General features: G+C 40.2%; 1 protein-coding gene across 6 annotated transcripts in view; it reads right to left on the reverse strand.

Moving 5' to 3' along the window:
* Positions 1-9,100, reverse strand: part of LOC126248448 (large proline-rich protein BAG6) — a 250,397-nt gene extending 241,297 nt beyond the window's left edge. For 3 of the 6 annotated variants that reach the window (XM_049949481.1, XM_049949489.1, XM_049949436.1), the window contains exons 1-2: positions 8,996-9,100; positions 7,983-8,074 (exon numbers count right to left, since the gene is read on the reverse strand). The gene's annotated coding sequence lies outside the window, so the exon portion shown is untranslated. Of the gene's footprint in view, positions 1-7,982; positions 8,075-8,268; positions 8,287-8,421; positions 8,543-8,995 lie in introns of those variants that run through there. The other 3 variants (XM_049949445.1, XM_049949454.1, XM_049949463.1) reach the window with 3 other exon arrangements.
* Positions 9,101-16,054: the final 6,954 nt, after the last annotated feature.

The following is a 16,054-nucleotide window of genomic DNA, read 5'->3' on the forward strand; positions in this document are numbered from 1 at the left end:
TTTACAATGTGCCACACCTCACATTGCCATCCAAGGTTTGAACAACACTGTACTTTGCTAGGTATCTTAATACAGCTAGCTGTACGATTCTCACTAATCTTATTGAGCACATTTTCTGGAGCTTGCAGTTGTACTTGACATTGAACTCACACATAGCAGTAATTGTTGGCTAATAGCAATAATTGTTGGCTAGATACAACACAGAGTGACTTGCTTCCTGCAGTGTCTTAACAGAGGGGGAAGTTTTTCTCGTGCACTATGAGGCAACAGATGGTACTCTTATACATGAAATACATTCTTAGCAGTAGATTACAAAAACTGAGATTGAAAAGTTCATGGTGCATGAGACAAAATGGTTATCAGGGTGCAGTTCAGTAATAACCTCAATTTTATTACTTCATCTGTGTTTGCTTTACAATTTCAATAAACAAATTCAAATAAATAAGGTTTTTAGTTTATAACAAGCATTTAGATAGCCACCAGAGTGAATAATGTGTGGCAAAAAGTTGAATGTCAATATTATAATCAATTACGTAGGCAAAGCTGTTTCTAACATTGTGCAGTCATATGAAGTGTTATGCATATGGTATGAAAAGCTACTGTAAGGAAGCTACAATTTACACCAGGAAAGGGATATTTCTACTTCTACCCTGTGGACAGTTACATGTAACAATAAAATTTATTCATTCTTCAGAACAGGTCAAGTTCGGTGAAAACTGAAGGATGCAGATTAGACAAGCTGAAAATGTCCTCCATTTTAAGTGATCACTGACGTATGCTGATTTGTCAAAGATCTGTTTCAACCACTGAGTATAGAGAATCATTCCCAGCTTTGCATGGCCAGAAAGATTTATGTAGTAGAAACCCCAGAGTTGTAGCCATGTCACAGCAACGGCAAGATGTGTTTCTATTTGCTTTAGCGAAGTCTCAATAACAGCACAAATATGTAGCAGACAAAGACTACTGTGTCGGAGGGGAGGGGAGGGGAGGGGAGGAGGGGGGGGGACAGAATTGATTTTGTATCATAGACATTTAATTGTCGGTGTCTGCGTGGGAGGACAGCCTAGGTATATTCAGCTCGCTGCCAAAGTTCAGTTATGTAAACACAAAACCAATAACCAGTTTTCAGTGCAAGTACTGCAGCCAAATACAAATACAGGATGTATTTGTGGACAACAACAACAACAAAGTTCCTGCATTTTTCCCCAGGTGAAAGCACTTTTCTCACGTTAAGTGACCATATAATTTCCCCCAGAGCTCTAAATTCTTTTAATGGTAGAGCTTTATGCACCAGCATAGAACTTTACAGCACTTTAGAAAATGAAACAAAGTAGAAACTAACATATTTTGGAAAGATATTTGATGCGCAGCAACATGCACACTGCTTATTCTCTTACTCCAAGAGTATAAATACAAATTCCACCAAATACAGCACGGTAGCTTCTGAAGCACTGAAATCGAGATTGCATTGCGCGATGCACTCGGGTCAGCCAATCACGTCATGTGATCTTGCCGGCCAATGACATCCAATATTCAGAGCATAGGTAGCGACACTGTCAGTCAAAGTGACATCATTTAAGTAGCGCAAGTACACAAATAGGAAAAGTTAATATACATACAATACAGCTACAAGAAAAGCTAAGCTTTCTTATACAACACTGTTTTCTTTGTGTGTGTGTGTGTGTGTGTGTGTGTGTGTGTGTGTGTGTGTGTTTTACCCTTTAAGATACATCGAACACAAATTTGCCAGTACAATTTCAAATAATGGCATAAATGGCTGGACTTCTCGATCCAAAATTTCTGTAAGTGGCTGGTCCTCAAAGAGTTTAGTTTTGAATGAGAGGCAAATGCCCTGCAATTTAAGAAATTCATTGGACATTCTTACACACAACATAATTCATACTGCGTAAAAGGAAATTTACTTTGAAAGTAATGCTTCTCAAACCGGCACTGCAATATTTTCCCACGACCTGTTAGAAACAAACAGTTGAGAATCCATGCTCATCGGAAACAGTCTGTTGTTATGAAGCATTGCACAATTTTAATCTGATTCTGCAATAGTGGGCTGAAGTAAAATTCTTTGTTAGAGTATCACTTCTTACCAGTCAAAATAAAAATTTAATGGAAACTAAAACAATGAAAAATTCCCAAAATTCTAAAAAACTCCCATGTTATTCCCAGATTTCCTGGTGCTTATACACTCTGAAACCATGAAACGTGGCAAACTATGTTAGTAGAAGATGCTGTACAACTGAATCACAATTGCTGACTCAACACTTTGTACGACAATGTGAAGAAATTTAAAGAGTGAAAGTTATGGATGAAAAATTACACACACCCTCAAAATATGCTCAATTCTGAAGGTTTTTTTTAAGGCAAGGTTAACATTTAACAGCAGGAGTAGTAATGCATTGTTAACAACTACGTTAAAAGTTTCTGTGGCAAAAGTAATGACATATTCAAATACTAGCTCACTGAGCATCGTGATTACTTTCTATCAGCTGCTGATATAAGACACACTAAATTACAGACCATGAAACTGATAACAAAAATCTAGAACAGGGCAGTGCCCTTATGAATGTGTTTTGTGGAACAATGTTGGCAGCACTCGCCTATGAGTTATGATGGAAACACAAAGATTTGTACCAACAGAAGATTGTACCTAATGAGAGGGCAGCAAGATGTGTCTTGGGGCAACGAGTTGAAATTATTTTGTTGAATTCTCAAATGAATATGAGCACAAAATGTATTCGGAAAAACAAAAGACATAATCCAAAAATAGGTAAGACCATCACACAGCTGAAATTAGCTACTTCAAATGCTCGATAACTGTAGCAGATTTTTCTTCATTACATCACATTTGCTGGATTCAACAACTCTCAACAAAACTATACCAACATAGATACTCTACAACTTTTACTACACCACGGATCACTAAGCGAATGAATATGTAAATAAATAAAGTAAAACATAAAATTTGTGGAAAAGACCATTTATAGCAATCTCGTGATCCATCACAGCTACATAATCTGCTAAGAATATGAGTCATCAATTTTGACAATAAAAATTCACTCTCTTTTGTGCCCCTCGTTGATTACCTGAAACTAACCTCCCACTGAGTATGCAAAACTGGTACACTGCCAATCTATGTACCACAGAGGAAAAGTGGCCAGGCTCTCACTGCCTTCACTCTACACCTCAGTCTACAACTTTTATTTTACTGTAAGCATATTCATAGTTTCTAGAGTTTCCACTCAAAAGCAGAGCATTAAAATGTCATTTCATGGATAGGAGACCCACTGAGCCACATTTGTAATCAGTCTATGGCAAAGTATACTTCCTGCGATTGTTTTGAAACAACACATATGTATACTAGTAACTCAAATCAGTACAAGATTTTTCAAAACTGGTCATCTTAAATAGTGAACTGAAGTTCTTAAAAGTTTTATTAACTGGTTTCCTACAAATAGTCTTGTACTCAATTTTAAAAAGACACAACATACTCAGTTCTGCACATCTAGGTGTACTACACCAATGATATATGCATCACATTTCGAGCAAATAATAAATGGGGTGGAAGATTCAAAATTTTTAGGCGTCCATATTTATGAGAATTTAAATTGGGAAAAAAAAAATTGGAATTCCTAAAACAACTTAGTTCAGCCACACTTGTGCTTAAATTCATAGTAAATCTTGGGGAGAAACAAATCAGTAAGCTGACATATTTTGCACATCTTCATTTGGAGATGTCTTACAGAATAATGTTCCGGGGTAACTTATCTTTAAGAAAGAAAGTCTTCATTGTGCAAAAATGTGCTAAAACAGTAATATGTGGTGCTCACCCATGATCATCTTATAAACACCTGTTTAAGAAACTTCCTGGTAGATTAAAACTGTGTGCCAGACCGAGACTCAAACTCGGGACCTTTGCCTTTGGCGGGCTAGTGCTCTACCAACTGAGCTACCCAAGCACGACTCACGCCCCATCCTCACAGCTTCACAGGAGAGCTTCTGTAAAGTTTGGAAGGTAGGAGATGAGGTACTGGCAGAAGTGAAGCTGTGACGATGGGGCGTGAGTCCTGCTTGGGTAGCTCAGTTGGTAGAGCACTTGCCTGCAAAAGGCAAAGGTCTCTCGGCCCGGCACGCAGTTTTAATCTGCCACGAAGTTTCATATCAGAGCACACTCCACTGCAGAGTGAAAATCTCAACCTGTTTAAGAAGTTGCATTCTCACAAATGCTTCACAGTATATTTATTCCCTCAAGAAGTTTTTGTAAATAATCCACTACAATTCAGAAGAGACAATGATGTTGATAATTACAACACCAGAAGGAAAAATGACACTCATTACTTCACGTTAAGGTTGTCTTTGGCACAAATAGGGATGCACAATGCTGCAACAAATTTTTTTTTGTCACATTCCCAGCGATACAAAATGTCTGGCAGATAGGAAAGTAAAATTTGAAAATAAACTGAGAATGTTTCTGCTTGACAACTACTCCTATTCCATAGAAGAATTTTTATTACTGTAATGTGTAAAGGCTGGCGGATAGGAATTACGAACTCACATCTGTATATCTGTTTTTCCTTTTGTAATTTAAATAACAATAGAAATAATCAGAATGTAACTGCACAAACAAATTAATTTGTGATGCGAATGTAAAATGACCTGTTCCACATCATTATGATCTATTTTAGAAAAAGGATCATAGAACATAACTAACCAACAATCTCTACACAATGATTAAAACAACAAAGTTATGACCTATCTGCAATAGCAGCCAAATGAATACATCCTAAGATCACAAGTCCAATATGCAAACTACTGTTCTCCACGAGTTAATCCAACTGCTAATAAAAGTTGATTCTAATTAATATTAAACTCTACCAGGGGTCAATTAAGAAAAGTCAAAAAGACTATTGGTCATGCAAATGTTAATGTATTATTGGAGCAAACTAAATTTAGGATATTAAAACATCTGAAGTTTGCCGGCCGGTGTGGCCGTGCGATTCTAGGCGTTTCAGTCTGGAACCGCGTGACCGCTACGGTCGCAGGTTCGAATCCTGCCTCAGGCCTGGATGTGTGTGATGTCCTTAGGTTAGTTAAGTTTAAGTAGTTCTAAGTTCTAGGGGACTGATGACAACAGATGTTAAGTCCCATAGTGCTCAGAGCCATTTGAACCATCTGACGTTTGAGTGATCATTTCCTACATCCATCAGAGGCACATTTTTCAAATGGATAATATAAAGGAGACAAAATATTTTAACAAAATTTCTTCACTTATGAAATTAATGTTAAATAGGCCTACCTGTCTGGTCATACAACTTTGCAAGGAAAATACATTGCCTGTACAAATTTCTGTACACCTTACATTCAGCAGCTAACTGAAAACATGCAAATGTTTACATTGTGATAACAGTACGCATCACAAAAATGTGATCTACACTCATACTGTACATTACAACAAACTCCGAAGCAAACAATTTTCTTCTGTTAGCTATGACAGTTCTTTCGGATTACTATATAGTGTCCCACAGAGAACTTTCTTTTTTTTAAAATTACTTACTCATTTGCACCGCAATAAAACATGAACGGTGACAAGTTAAATGGCCACCCATTGAAGGCTACAAATAAGTATTACATGGATAAGAGTGAGCATAGAAACCAAGTTAAAATACAATGAAACCAGAAGTAAAAAATTTTATGACTTAAGTTCCAAGCACAAACATCAAAGATTATGAAGACACCAAGTGGCATTACACATACAAAGCCAAATTCTATAGTGGTTTCAGAGATGACATACATTTCCCAAAGTCTTGTCTCTGTAAAATGATAGTATGCCACATTTAAGCTTTAATGTGATGATCTATTAACACTTGACTACTGTTGTGTGGCCACCTGCAGTCACAGCAGGCATCTCTGCTGCTCCACCGGTGACAGTCAGCATGTTGAATTAATATCTTTGTGTGACTAGTAGAATAATATGAAATGTTCAAATCTGCATATCTTCACTACTCAGACATTGTGCTGAAAAGATCTGGCATACTACTACTACTACTACTACTACACGGTCACTCACTATCTCTGTTAACACATGACAGCACCATGTAACTTACAGCACTATTAACTTTTTGACTGAACATCCTTAAGAACATTTCAAAATTCTGAAGCACTAATTTCATTGTTAGCACGTGAGTTAGCAAATAAACATATGTTGCACCCAATAATTCAGGTTGGTTGGTTGGTTGTTTTGGGGAAGGAGACCAGACAGTGTGGTCATCGGTCTCATCGGATTAGGGAAGGATGGGGAAGGAAGTCGGCCGTGCCCTTTCAGAGGAACCATCCCGGCATTTGCCTGGAGTGATTTAGGGAAATCACGGAAAACCTAAATCAGGATGGCTGGACACGGGATTGAACCGTCGTCCTCCCAATAATTCAGCAAACAGAAACAAGGTTATTCAACTTTGTAGATACAGCCTATCAATAGACGTATACAGAAATTAATCCAAGAGGAAGCAAAATTACAAAAATGCCTTTTTTCTTAAGCTGAATAGTTGAGTCTGTGAATATGTTGTGCCCCAAGAAATAAATTTGGCAGACGGATCTGCTCCACACCAACGATTCCTACTGTCACCAAGGAATGTAGATCTGATGATCTCTTTAGTAGATTGAAACCGATCATCCACAAATAAAAAGTAGCCTCTTATACACAACCACAACTGTGTTTACTATATATAAATTTATTTAATTAGAATAAAATCTGCCATTCAGTAATGAATGGTTAATCCCTAGTAACACTATACATCTCAAAAAGATTACAATTAAATATATTTCAACCATCATCACAGATTACAAAATTCTTTAATTTTAAGTAGAGTCAAACGAGTGGTGCAAATTTTAGTGTCCCAGACACAATACAACAAAGGTGATGCTTACTTTGACAGGTCACTTAGTGTATTGCAAATGTTAGGTTACCTTTTCTATCCTAAAATATACTAAACACTACCACCATACCATTGAACCGTTTCGAAATTTTCGGATGTAAACATTACAATCCCAAGAGAAAACAGATATTTATTTTGACCCGATTTTCACATGAAAAAATAATGAAAATTTGAAGAAGATAGTATGGCATGTTCTTTAACATCAAGAAATTATGTGAGAGCTAAATTAAAATATACAAACATTAAAGAAATATGTTTCACCTTTTAATGCGTCCTATGAATGGCTATTTCCTTAGAGATTTCTTAATTGCACACTTACATTCATCTGAATGTACAAATACTAGACATCTGCTTTGTCTAGTGATGTAATAATTATAGGCCTACTGCTACCCACCCTTACATGCACAGAACTAAGCAAACAGAACACTAAGGATACTTTTTTGTGTGTATATTATTCTGTAGAACATAGGGAGTCAAGACAGGTTGATCTGTAGCCTAGCCAATGGATAAGTTAGAAGATAACAGTTTTTTGTGTGCCAATGAAGCAGCTTCACAGGTTCCAGGTAATCCATTTAATTTTGTGATAAAATTTTAAGCACAGCAAAGTTAAACAGTGCAATTCCCACCTCACATCTATTAACAACCTACCTGCACTGACATAGGTATCCTGAAACACTTAGGAGCCTTTCCACTGAAAAATTTTAACTCTATAGTTTGGAAGATAATGTTAAGACAGCTTTCTCAATAATTACATGTGTTACATATTTAATTACCTATAAGGGGCATCAATTAGGTGTCAAATTTACAACTGTGTGGACAAATCTCTCTTAAAAGAATGAAAGCAAACTGCAGGCAGTGTTCCAGGCACAAAATCAGCTCAACACACAAGCTACTCCATCACAATAAAATTATATCAACTATAGTACTGCAAATGAAAGTAAAGAGCTTTTTTATCACTTGTGATAAACTGATCTAGCATACTAATCAATGAAACAGTCTTCTAATTTACGAACTACAACATAATTTCTGTATACCTACGTTATTGTACCTCTACACAATCAAGACGTGCGATTTTAATTCTTCATCGATTATTCCTCATCGTCTCGTTGAACTACAGACATGTCAACAGCCTGGAACAAGACATATACCTTTCGACACACTGAATGGAGAACCAACATATGTTATACACAAACTGAACTACACCGTGCCACGGAAACTTGTGCTACATTCTCTATTTGGCGAGCATAAACTATATTTATGAAAAGGAATTACAAAAGAGTTGCAACAAGTGTAAAAACGATTTTTTTAATCTTGTTCAACTAACAATCCTCTTCCGGACTTCCGGCAGGTATTCTTAGGAGTATTCCACACTACGCCTTTCTTTCTTACGGCAAGTAATAACTATACCACAACTCTCATTTCCCCAATGTCAGCATTTAATTCACCTATTAAAAAACACACTCCAAAATTAACTTACTAAAAGTATCGCTACAGGATAAGAACGTTTAAAATTTAACAAAAGTTCAATTAGGGCGCAATGAATTTCTACTCCTACAAAATTTTCTTAACATAATACGAAATTTTGTCTTCTATGAAATTGAGACATCCTAGAACGATTGCTATCACTTTCATCACCAAAGATCACATTTGTTCTTCGAACATGGCCACGATAAATGTATCTATTCGTCTGCTAACTCAGACTAAACAATTTTGAGTCTTTAATACCATAAAAAGTATCTCTTATCTAGTATCTTACGAATGTCATTATGTTACTATGAACAATATCCTAAATAAATAATGATAAAAAATACGGAGTAAATATCGTGAGGTTACAGATAAACATATCTGAATACCAACATCTTCTACGTAAATAAACACTCATCTGGTAAAATTACATCAATGACTAACTAACGATCAATGTAATGAGGGGTATTACACGCATAAACAAGTTCAGCATACCAGTTAACCATGAACTAAGGCAGATCTGCGAGTTTATTTAAGTATTCAAAACAAAATAAAAATCAAAATGTGACACCTCATCCCCACATTACCTCATCAAACATGCAGATTACTTTACCACTGTGTTAGCACTTCTTCCACACGATAACCATTTGTCGACTTCTGTTACACCTCGATGTTGTTTGTAGGTAACAAAGATCTTAACAGAAAACATATAACATTTTCATCCGGCTTCGTCAACGAATACATGGTTCACACATAGATGACACAAAACAGGATGATAGTTGTTATCACTAAACATTCCACATTGACGCAAAAATGCTCAGTCCTCATCACTAAAGTCACTTAAAACCAAGTAGTTAGTTAATTGTCGCATAATTTCTATACGATAAAATGATGAATCACTCACGGATGTGAGGCCGGGTTCACATATGCATCTCAATTCTCAAGTGACGCTATAGCTAATGGCATACTGCAGTGGCACTGCCACAAAAGGTTGACTCTGTTGTACTTTGCGACGCCACTTGGCTTTCACCACTGCTCCCTGGTGACTGTATTCCGAAACACGAGCATTCTGTCACGGTTATCGTGAAGTAATTGCTGCTGTAACCCATTCGATTTCAGCGTGTTTTCATTTTATTACTGAAAAAAGTAAAAAAAAAAAAAAGTGGTCAGCAGATACACTTTCGTAGCTTCTGGAACTACAAGAACAACAACAACAACGGAAACTACTGTTAAATTTTACGTGGCAATGTGTGTGTGTGGGTGGGTGTGGGTGTGTGTGTGTGGAACGCCTGATGTACCCTAAAATACTGAAAGGTTTTTGGGATGAATAAATAAATAAATTTATTTTGTAACCAAAAAAACGAGTCGTATAAATCTCGTGCTTTCTGAGACCAAGTACTGTTTAAATTGTAGATTATGTGCGGGAAATAACACCCGTGTGTGATGTGACCGTCGTTAAACTAAAAGTTACTTATTTGAGTACCTTACATCGACGAATACAATAATATTCTCAAACCTTGGAAGAGTGGTCTGTCTGCAGATGATATTTACATCCCATCTGTTTGTTAGCTGGCCAAAGCAGACGGCATTTTCTCTTCGAGTGTTACTTCTTTTATAATTGTATTTGTGGCCCTGATTCATCCCTGGGTGAAATATATTTTCGGATCCAACATTTGAGTTTCGTCTTCCTTGTATTTAACTCTTGTCACAACTATAATGTCACAACCAGTGATCCTAGCGGGCTTGGCCTTCTACCGATTTCGGCCCTCGCTGGCGATCATTGTCTGGATAACTTTGGAGACATGCCGGTGGCGCTATCAGTGGGGACAAAAGCCGCGAAGCAGGAAGGTTTTGGCCAGTGAGTGTGTGGTGCGCACAGCGACTCACTCGAGGATGCTAGAGGTTTGGAGTTCTGGATGATACCCGAGAGAATGACTCGGCTCCTGTGACGTCACTGAGCCTGGTCTTAGGTGTCGATTATTGCCTGACCTGCAAAGCGGTTTCCATGAGTGGGCGCGATATTTTGGAAAACCCACCAGCGACTTGGAGGTTATTTGACCGATTTGACGCTAGTGAAGGCAGTCCCGGTCTCTTGCAAGCTTAACGAGTGGAAGGACGGCGGCCATCCAGCAAAAGTTAAGTAACTTCTGTGTATGAAACTTCCTGGCAGATTAAAACTGTGTGCCCGACCGAGACTCGAACTCGGGACCTTTGCCTTCGCGGGCAAGTGCTCTACCATCTGAGCTACCGAAGCACGACTCACGCCCGGTCCTCACACCTTTACTTCTGCCAGTATCTCGTCTCCTACCTTCCAAACTTTACAGAAGCTCTCCTGTGAACCTTGCAGAACTAGCACTCCTGAAAGAAAGGATACTGTGGAGACATGGCTTAGCCACAGCCTAGGAGATGTTTCCAGAATGAGATTTTCACTCTGCAGCGGAGTGTGCGCTGATATGAAACTTCCTGGCAGATTAAAACTGTGTGCCTGACCGAGACTCGAACTCGGGAACTTTGCCTTTCGCGGGCAAGTGCTCTACCATCTGAGCTACTGAAGCACGACTCATGCCCGGTCCTCACAGCTTTACTTCTGCCAGTACCTCGTCTCCTACCTTCCAAACTTTACAGAAGCTCTCCTGCGAACCTTGCAGATGTTAAAGCACTTGCCCACGAAAGGCAAAGGTCCCGAGTTTGAGTCTTGGTCGGGCACACAGTTTTAATCTGCCAGGAAGTTTCATATCAGCGCACACTCTGCTGCAGAGTGAAAATATCATTCTGGAAACATCCCCTAGGCTGTGGCTAAGCCATGTCTCCACAGTATCCTTTCTTTCAGGAGTGCTAGTTCTGCAAGGTTCGCAGGAGAGCTTCTGTAAAGTTTGGAAGGTAGGAGACGAGATACTGGCAGAAGTAAAGCTCTGAGGACCGGGCGTGAGTCGTGCTTTGGTAGCTCAGATGGTAGAGCACTTGCCCGCGAAAGGCAAAGGTCCCGAGTTCGAGTCTCGGCTGGGCACACAGTTTTAATCTGCCAGGAAGTTTCATATCAGGGCACACTCCGATGCAGAGTGAAAATCTCATTCTGGAAACTTCTGTGTATGTCCTTACCTCTCGCTTTATGCAACCACCATTTATAATCAATAGCATCCGTTTAAAAGTCATTTGGTTAAAAACTGATAGTGGATTTTGTCTAACCATAGCTGCCTCTGAAGTGACTGTCAGTTGTCTTTTTTAATTCTATATTTTGCTGTCTACTGAGTGATAGTAGGTTCATAATTAATGGTAGCTATTTAAAGATCATTTAGTTAAAAAGCTGTGCAGGGAATTTTGCTAATTGCTTTTAAAATTCTGCACTTTTTGTGTATTGTTAATTGCTGGTGCCTCATTAGTGGCAGCTGTTTAAAAGTCATTTTTCTAAAGTCTGCTCGGTCAATTTTGCTGCTGACTGCTTTTTAAAGCTTGTCTGAGTTTAATAAAGACAAGTTATGTATTAAAGATGATGAACACTGAAGCAGTTGTATGGGGACCCCAGTCTTTGAATTAGGGCGACCCGATCCTAAATCTTCCCACGTGAATTCCCAGTTATCCACCAGTACTACAACGTTAATGCCTTCCTATATGGTTTAGTTGATGCCAGACTGAAAGCTGTGCAACTATATAGAATTTGTGGCATACTGTGTGAATGGTAACTCACTGTGCCTCTATAGAAAGCCGCAAACAGTGGCATCACATTAGTTATGTTTGTGAACAATTTTACATCGTCTCGTTGTCTGTGTAGAGCTGTACCAAAGGAGTAAGGAGAGGATTTTGTTTGGTGGCCAGTATACTCTTTCTATAACACAAACTGCATGCACAGATTAACTGGTTTCTTTATTCACAAGAATGGAAAGTTTACTTAACTCCAGATATTCGTCTTGGTACAAGGTCAGCTGTATAGTCTATATTAGCCTCCCTACTGGTGAATTACGAAGTCCGTTATGTTCACAATTAAGGTTGCTAAAGTGCTACCTGTCTCGGAGTTAGTGGCAGAGCTAACTGCTACTGCGATTCCCACTGTGCTGCGACGGATGACACTGGAACTTCTCGGTTCTCCCGATCGTACCCTGCCATCTGGCTTACGAGGCAATATGAACATCTTCCGGAAAACTGCTGCCAGGGCACATGTCCAGGCCTGAGGATGGGTGCTGGGGCGATGACGGAGATGGCGACAGCTATGGCGATGGTGGGGTCGGCGAGTGGGGACCCTCCTGGGGTGCCCTGGTGGCACCAGCAGGCAGCTGTGGAGGCTGTGCGGTCCCGTGAAGTTGTGAATCTGAGGAACAAAAAGCAGCAGAATCACGGGGTAAATGACATGCACGAATTGGGTTCTGGTAGCGGCGTTTCAAACCAGAACCTGCAATAAAATACTTAGAATATCATGTGCATTTCTGGATTGCGCCTCTCTCCCAGCGCCCACGGTGCCCATCAAGCCTGAAAAGAATAAGATCACACACCGCAAAGTGATACTTGCTGACCATTGGCGGCGCCAGATACTGCGGTGGGTGTAGCAAGTGGAGCAGCGTCCGATGACAGCGACCATGCAGAAGTCCCGCCAGTGATGGTCCGTTTCCTGGGTGGGAGCGATTGGAGGCAAGGAAGAGTTGCAGCACCTGTTCCCGTGTGTGGGTGGTGCAAAGCTTGGCCATCTGTTGCTTGAAAGTGTGTACAAAGCGTTCTGCTTCTCCGTTGGTCTGCGGGTGAAATGGATCACTTGTTGCATGATGAATGCCATTCCATTCACGAAACTGTTCAAAATCATGTGAAGTGAACTGTGGTCCATTGTCCGACACAAGTACTTCCGGCAAACCTTCACTGCAAAATATGAAAGACAATGCTTGAATGGCGTTACGTGATACGATAGAAGTCATAGGCACCACAAATGGGAACTTGCTATAAGAGTCTACCACTATGAGCCAACGAGTATTCAAAAGTGTTTCCTCAAAGTCAATGTGCACTCGTTGCCATGGCGATTGGGTCTTAGGCCGAGTTCAGAATGTCTGTGGCAAAGCGGCTTGGTTCTCCAAGCATGCACGACACTGTGGCATCGTCTGTTCAGTGTGGGCGTCCATGCCCTGCCAAGTGCAGTGCCGCCACTCTAACTGTTTAGTGAAAACAACTCCCCAATGTCCTTGATGGAGCAATCGCAACACATCTTTTTGCAACACTTTGGGAATAGGCACAAGGGATTGTCCACTGTCATTTTGAACTAGACTCACTCTTTGTGGCACTGAGAGACCATACCGACATGGAGAATATCGGTGCACAACTGAGTTATGGATACTGTTCAATGAAAGAGGCCAAGACATGCGAATTTAATGCAACAAAATCTTAAGGTCTGGGTCTACTTTCGTGACTTGTGCTATTTTTCGGTTTCGCAAGGGAAAAGATGCAAGCAATTAAAAGTCCTGCACATCAATTTGGCAACAAGATGCGGCAGATGCATCAAAATCAGTCGGGGCCAATCGGAAGGTGAGATAGGGCGTCTGCATTGCCATGCTTTGCCGTAGATCTGTACACAATTTCATACTGATACTGCGAAAGCAACAAAGCCCAGCGTTGAAATTTTTGGACAGTGCATGTAAGAACCGGTTTTTACAGATGAAACAAGGAGTGCAAAGGCTTGTGATCTGTCACTAAGTAGAACTTGCGACCATACAAATAGTGATGGAATTTAGTCACACCATGTACAACATCGAGAGCCTCTTTTTCTATTTGAGAATAATTGCGCCGAGTTTGAGTTAACAACTTTGAGGCAAAAGCAATAGGCCTGTCTCGTGCACCAATTCTGTGCGAAAGCACAGCGCCGATTCCGTAGGAAGAAACGTCGACTTGCAAAACAACTGGCTTGGCGGGGTCAAAATGCACTAAATATCTGTCAGTAAGCAAAGCGTTTTTGAGCTTCTGAAATTCGTCTTGACAGTCTTTAGTCCACACACGCAAGCGATGCAATGGAGCCGCGATCTGAGCGGCATTCGGTATGACCCGAATGTAGTATGTCGTCTTGCCTAGTACTGACTGCAATTCAGACACATTGCGAGGAACAGGCAGGTCACGGACTGTAAGGAAATGAGATTGGAGGGGGTGTACACCCTGACTGTTTATCACATGACCTAAGTACTGTTGTTCAGTTTGAAAAAAGTCACACTTTTCGAGAGGACACTTGAGTCCTGCTTCTGACAACACTCGAAAAAGAGCACACAAATTGGCAATGCGTTTCTCGTCAAGGTAGTTTGAACAAAATGGCACTTTTTCAGTCAGCTGATCCAAGTAAAGTTGAAAAATGGCGAGTGCGGAAGCACTGCCCAAGGTCAAACGCAAATACTTGAACAGTCCTAAGCGTGTATTTACAACAAACACTTCCTGTGATTCTGCATCCAATGGACTTGCAAATAGGCATCACGCATATCTATCTTAGAAAAATAACGTCCTGCATCAAGCCTGTCCATGAGTTCCTCAGGGCGAGGTAACGGATAAGTGCCATTACTGTCTCTGGGTTGACTGTAGACTTGAAATCAACACAAATGCGAATGCGACCAGAAGGCTTAGGCAATAAAGCTATTTGGCTTGCCCATTGACTAGCTTGAATGGGACCAATTACATAATTATCTTGCTATTCCTTCGATTCACTGGCTACTTTGTCTCTTAAAGCAATTGTAACAGAGCAGGCTCAGAAAAACTTACGCTGTGCATTTTCTTTCAATGTAACATGCGCTAGAAAGTTATTAGCTTTTCCCATTCCTTCTGAAAATAGTGCAGGAAATTCTTTAAGCAAGCTGTCAACACTGTCTTGTGGTACAAACGTAGAGATTGGCAGTACATTGTCGTGGATGCTACGGCCAAACAAATCAAATGCACCTAAACCGAAAATGTTCTCACTGTCTATTGACTTCAACACAGTAAAAGCTACTGTCCTGGTGTGAGATTTGTGAGTTGCAGGCAAAGTACATTGTCCAATCACAGGAATTCCCTGTCCGCTGTAAGCAGTGAGGTGCTTGCTAGATTTATAAAGGCGTGGTGAGCTGAACTGTTTGTACGTGGCACGATTAAGCAAAGTGGCTGAAGCACCTGTGTCAAACTGAAAGTTCACACGACAGCCAGCAATCCGTAATGGGACAAATAGTTTGTTAGAACATCGTTGCACAGCACTAGGGTGAGAAGGAGGCACAATCTTAATCTCACTTTTGTCAGAACGTGTTGTAGGTCTGGAAAACACAACGTTCACTGCATGTGCACGATCCTGTTTATTCTGGAAGTGGGCAAAATTGGCGTTTTTGTGCCGTTGCAAATAACCTGCTAGGACTCGTCCCTTTTTTCCTTTTTTCCACATGTGTAACACATTGCGTTATGTGATGGGCAGTCTTGTCTTTTATAGCGATCAAAACATCTAGGACAAAACTTCACTAAGTTCACAGGTCTGTTTACCTGTCTACGTGGCTGTCAGCATGGCTGCGTACGCTCTCGCTGTTGTGGCCACTAGAGGAGGTCGCGAGCAAGGGCGACTCGACCCAACAAATCGGGACCTGGTCGAAATTATCGGCCGCTGTGGCACCCGAATCATATTACTGTAAGATTTGCAACACTTGAGGAATTGCAGGATCAGAGTACTTGAGGATCTG

This window comes from Schistocerca nitens, chromosome 1 (genome assembly GCF_023898315.1).
Source record: "Schistocerca nitens isolate TAMUIC-IGC-003100 chromosome 1, iqSchNite1.1, whole genome shotgun sequence".
NCBI lineage: Eukaryota > Metazoa > Arthropoda > Insecta > Orthoptera > Acrididae > Schistocerca > Schistocerca nitens.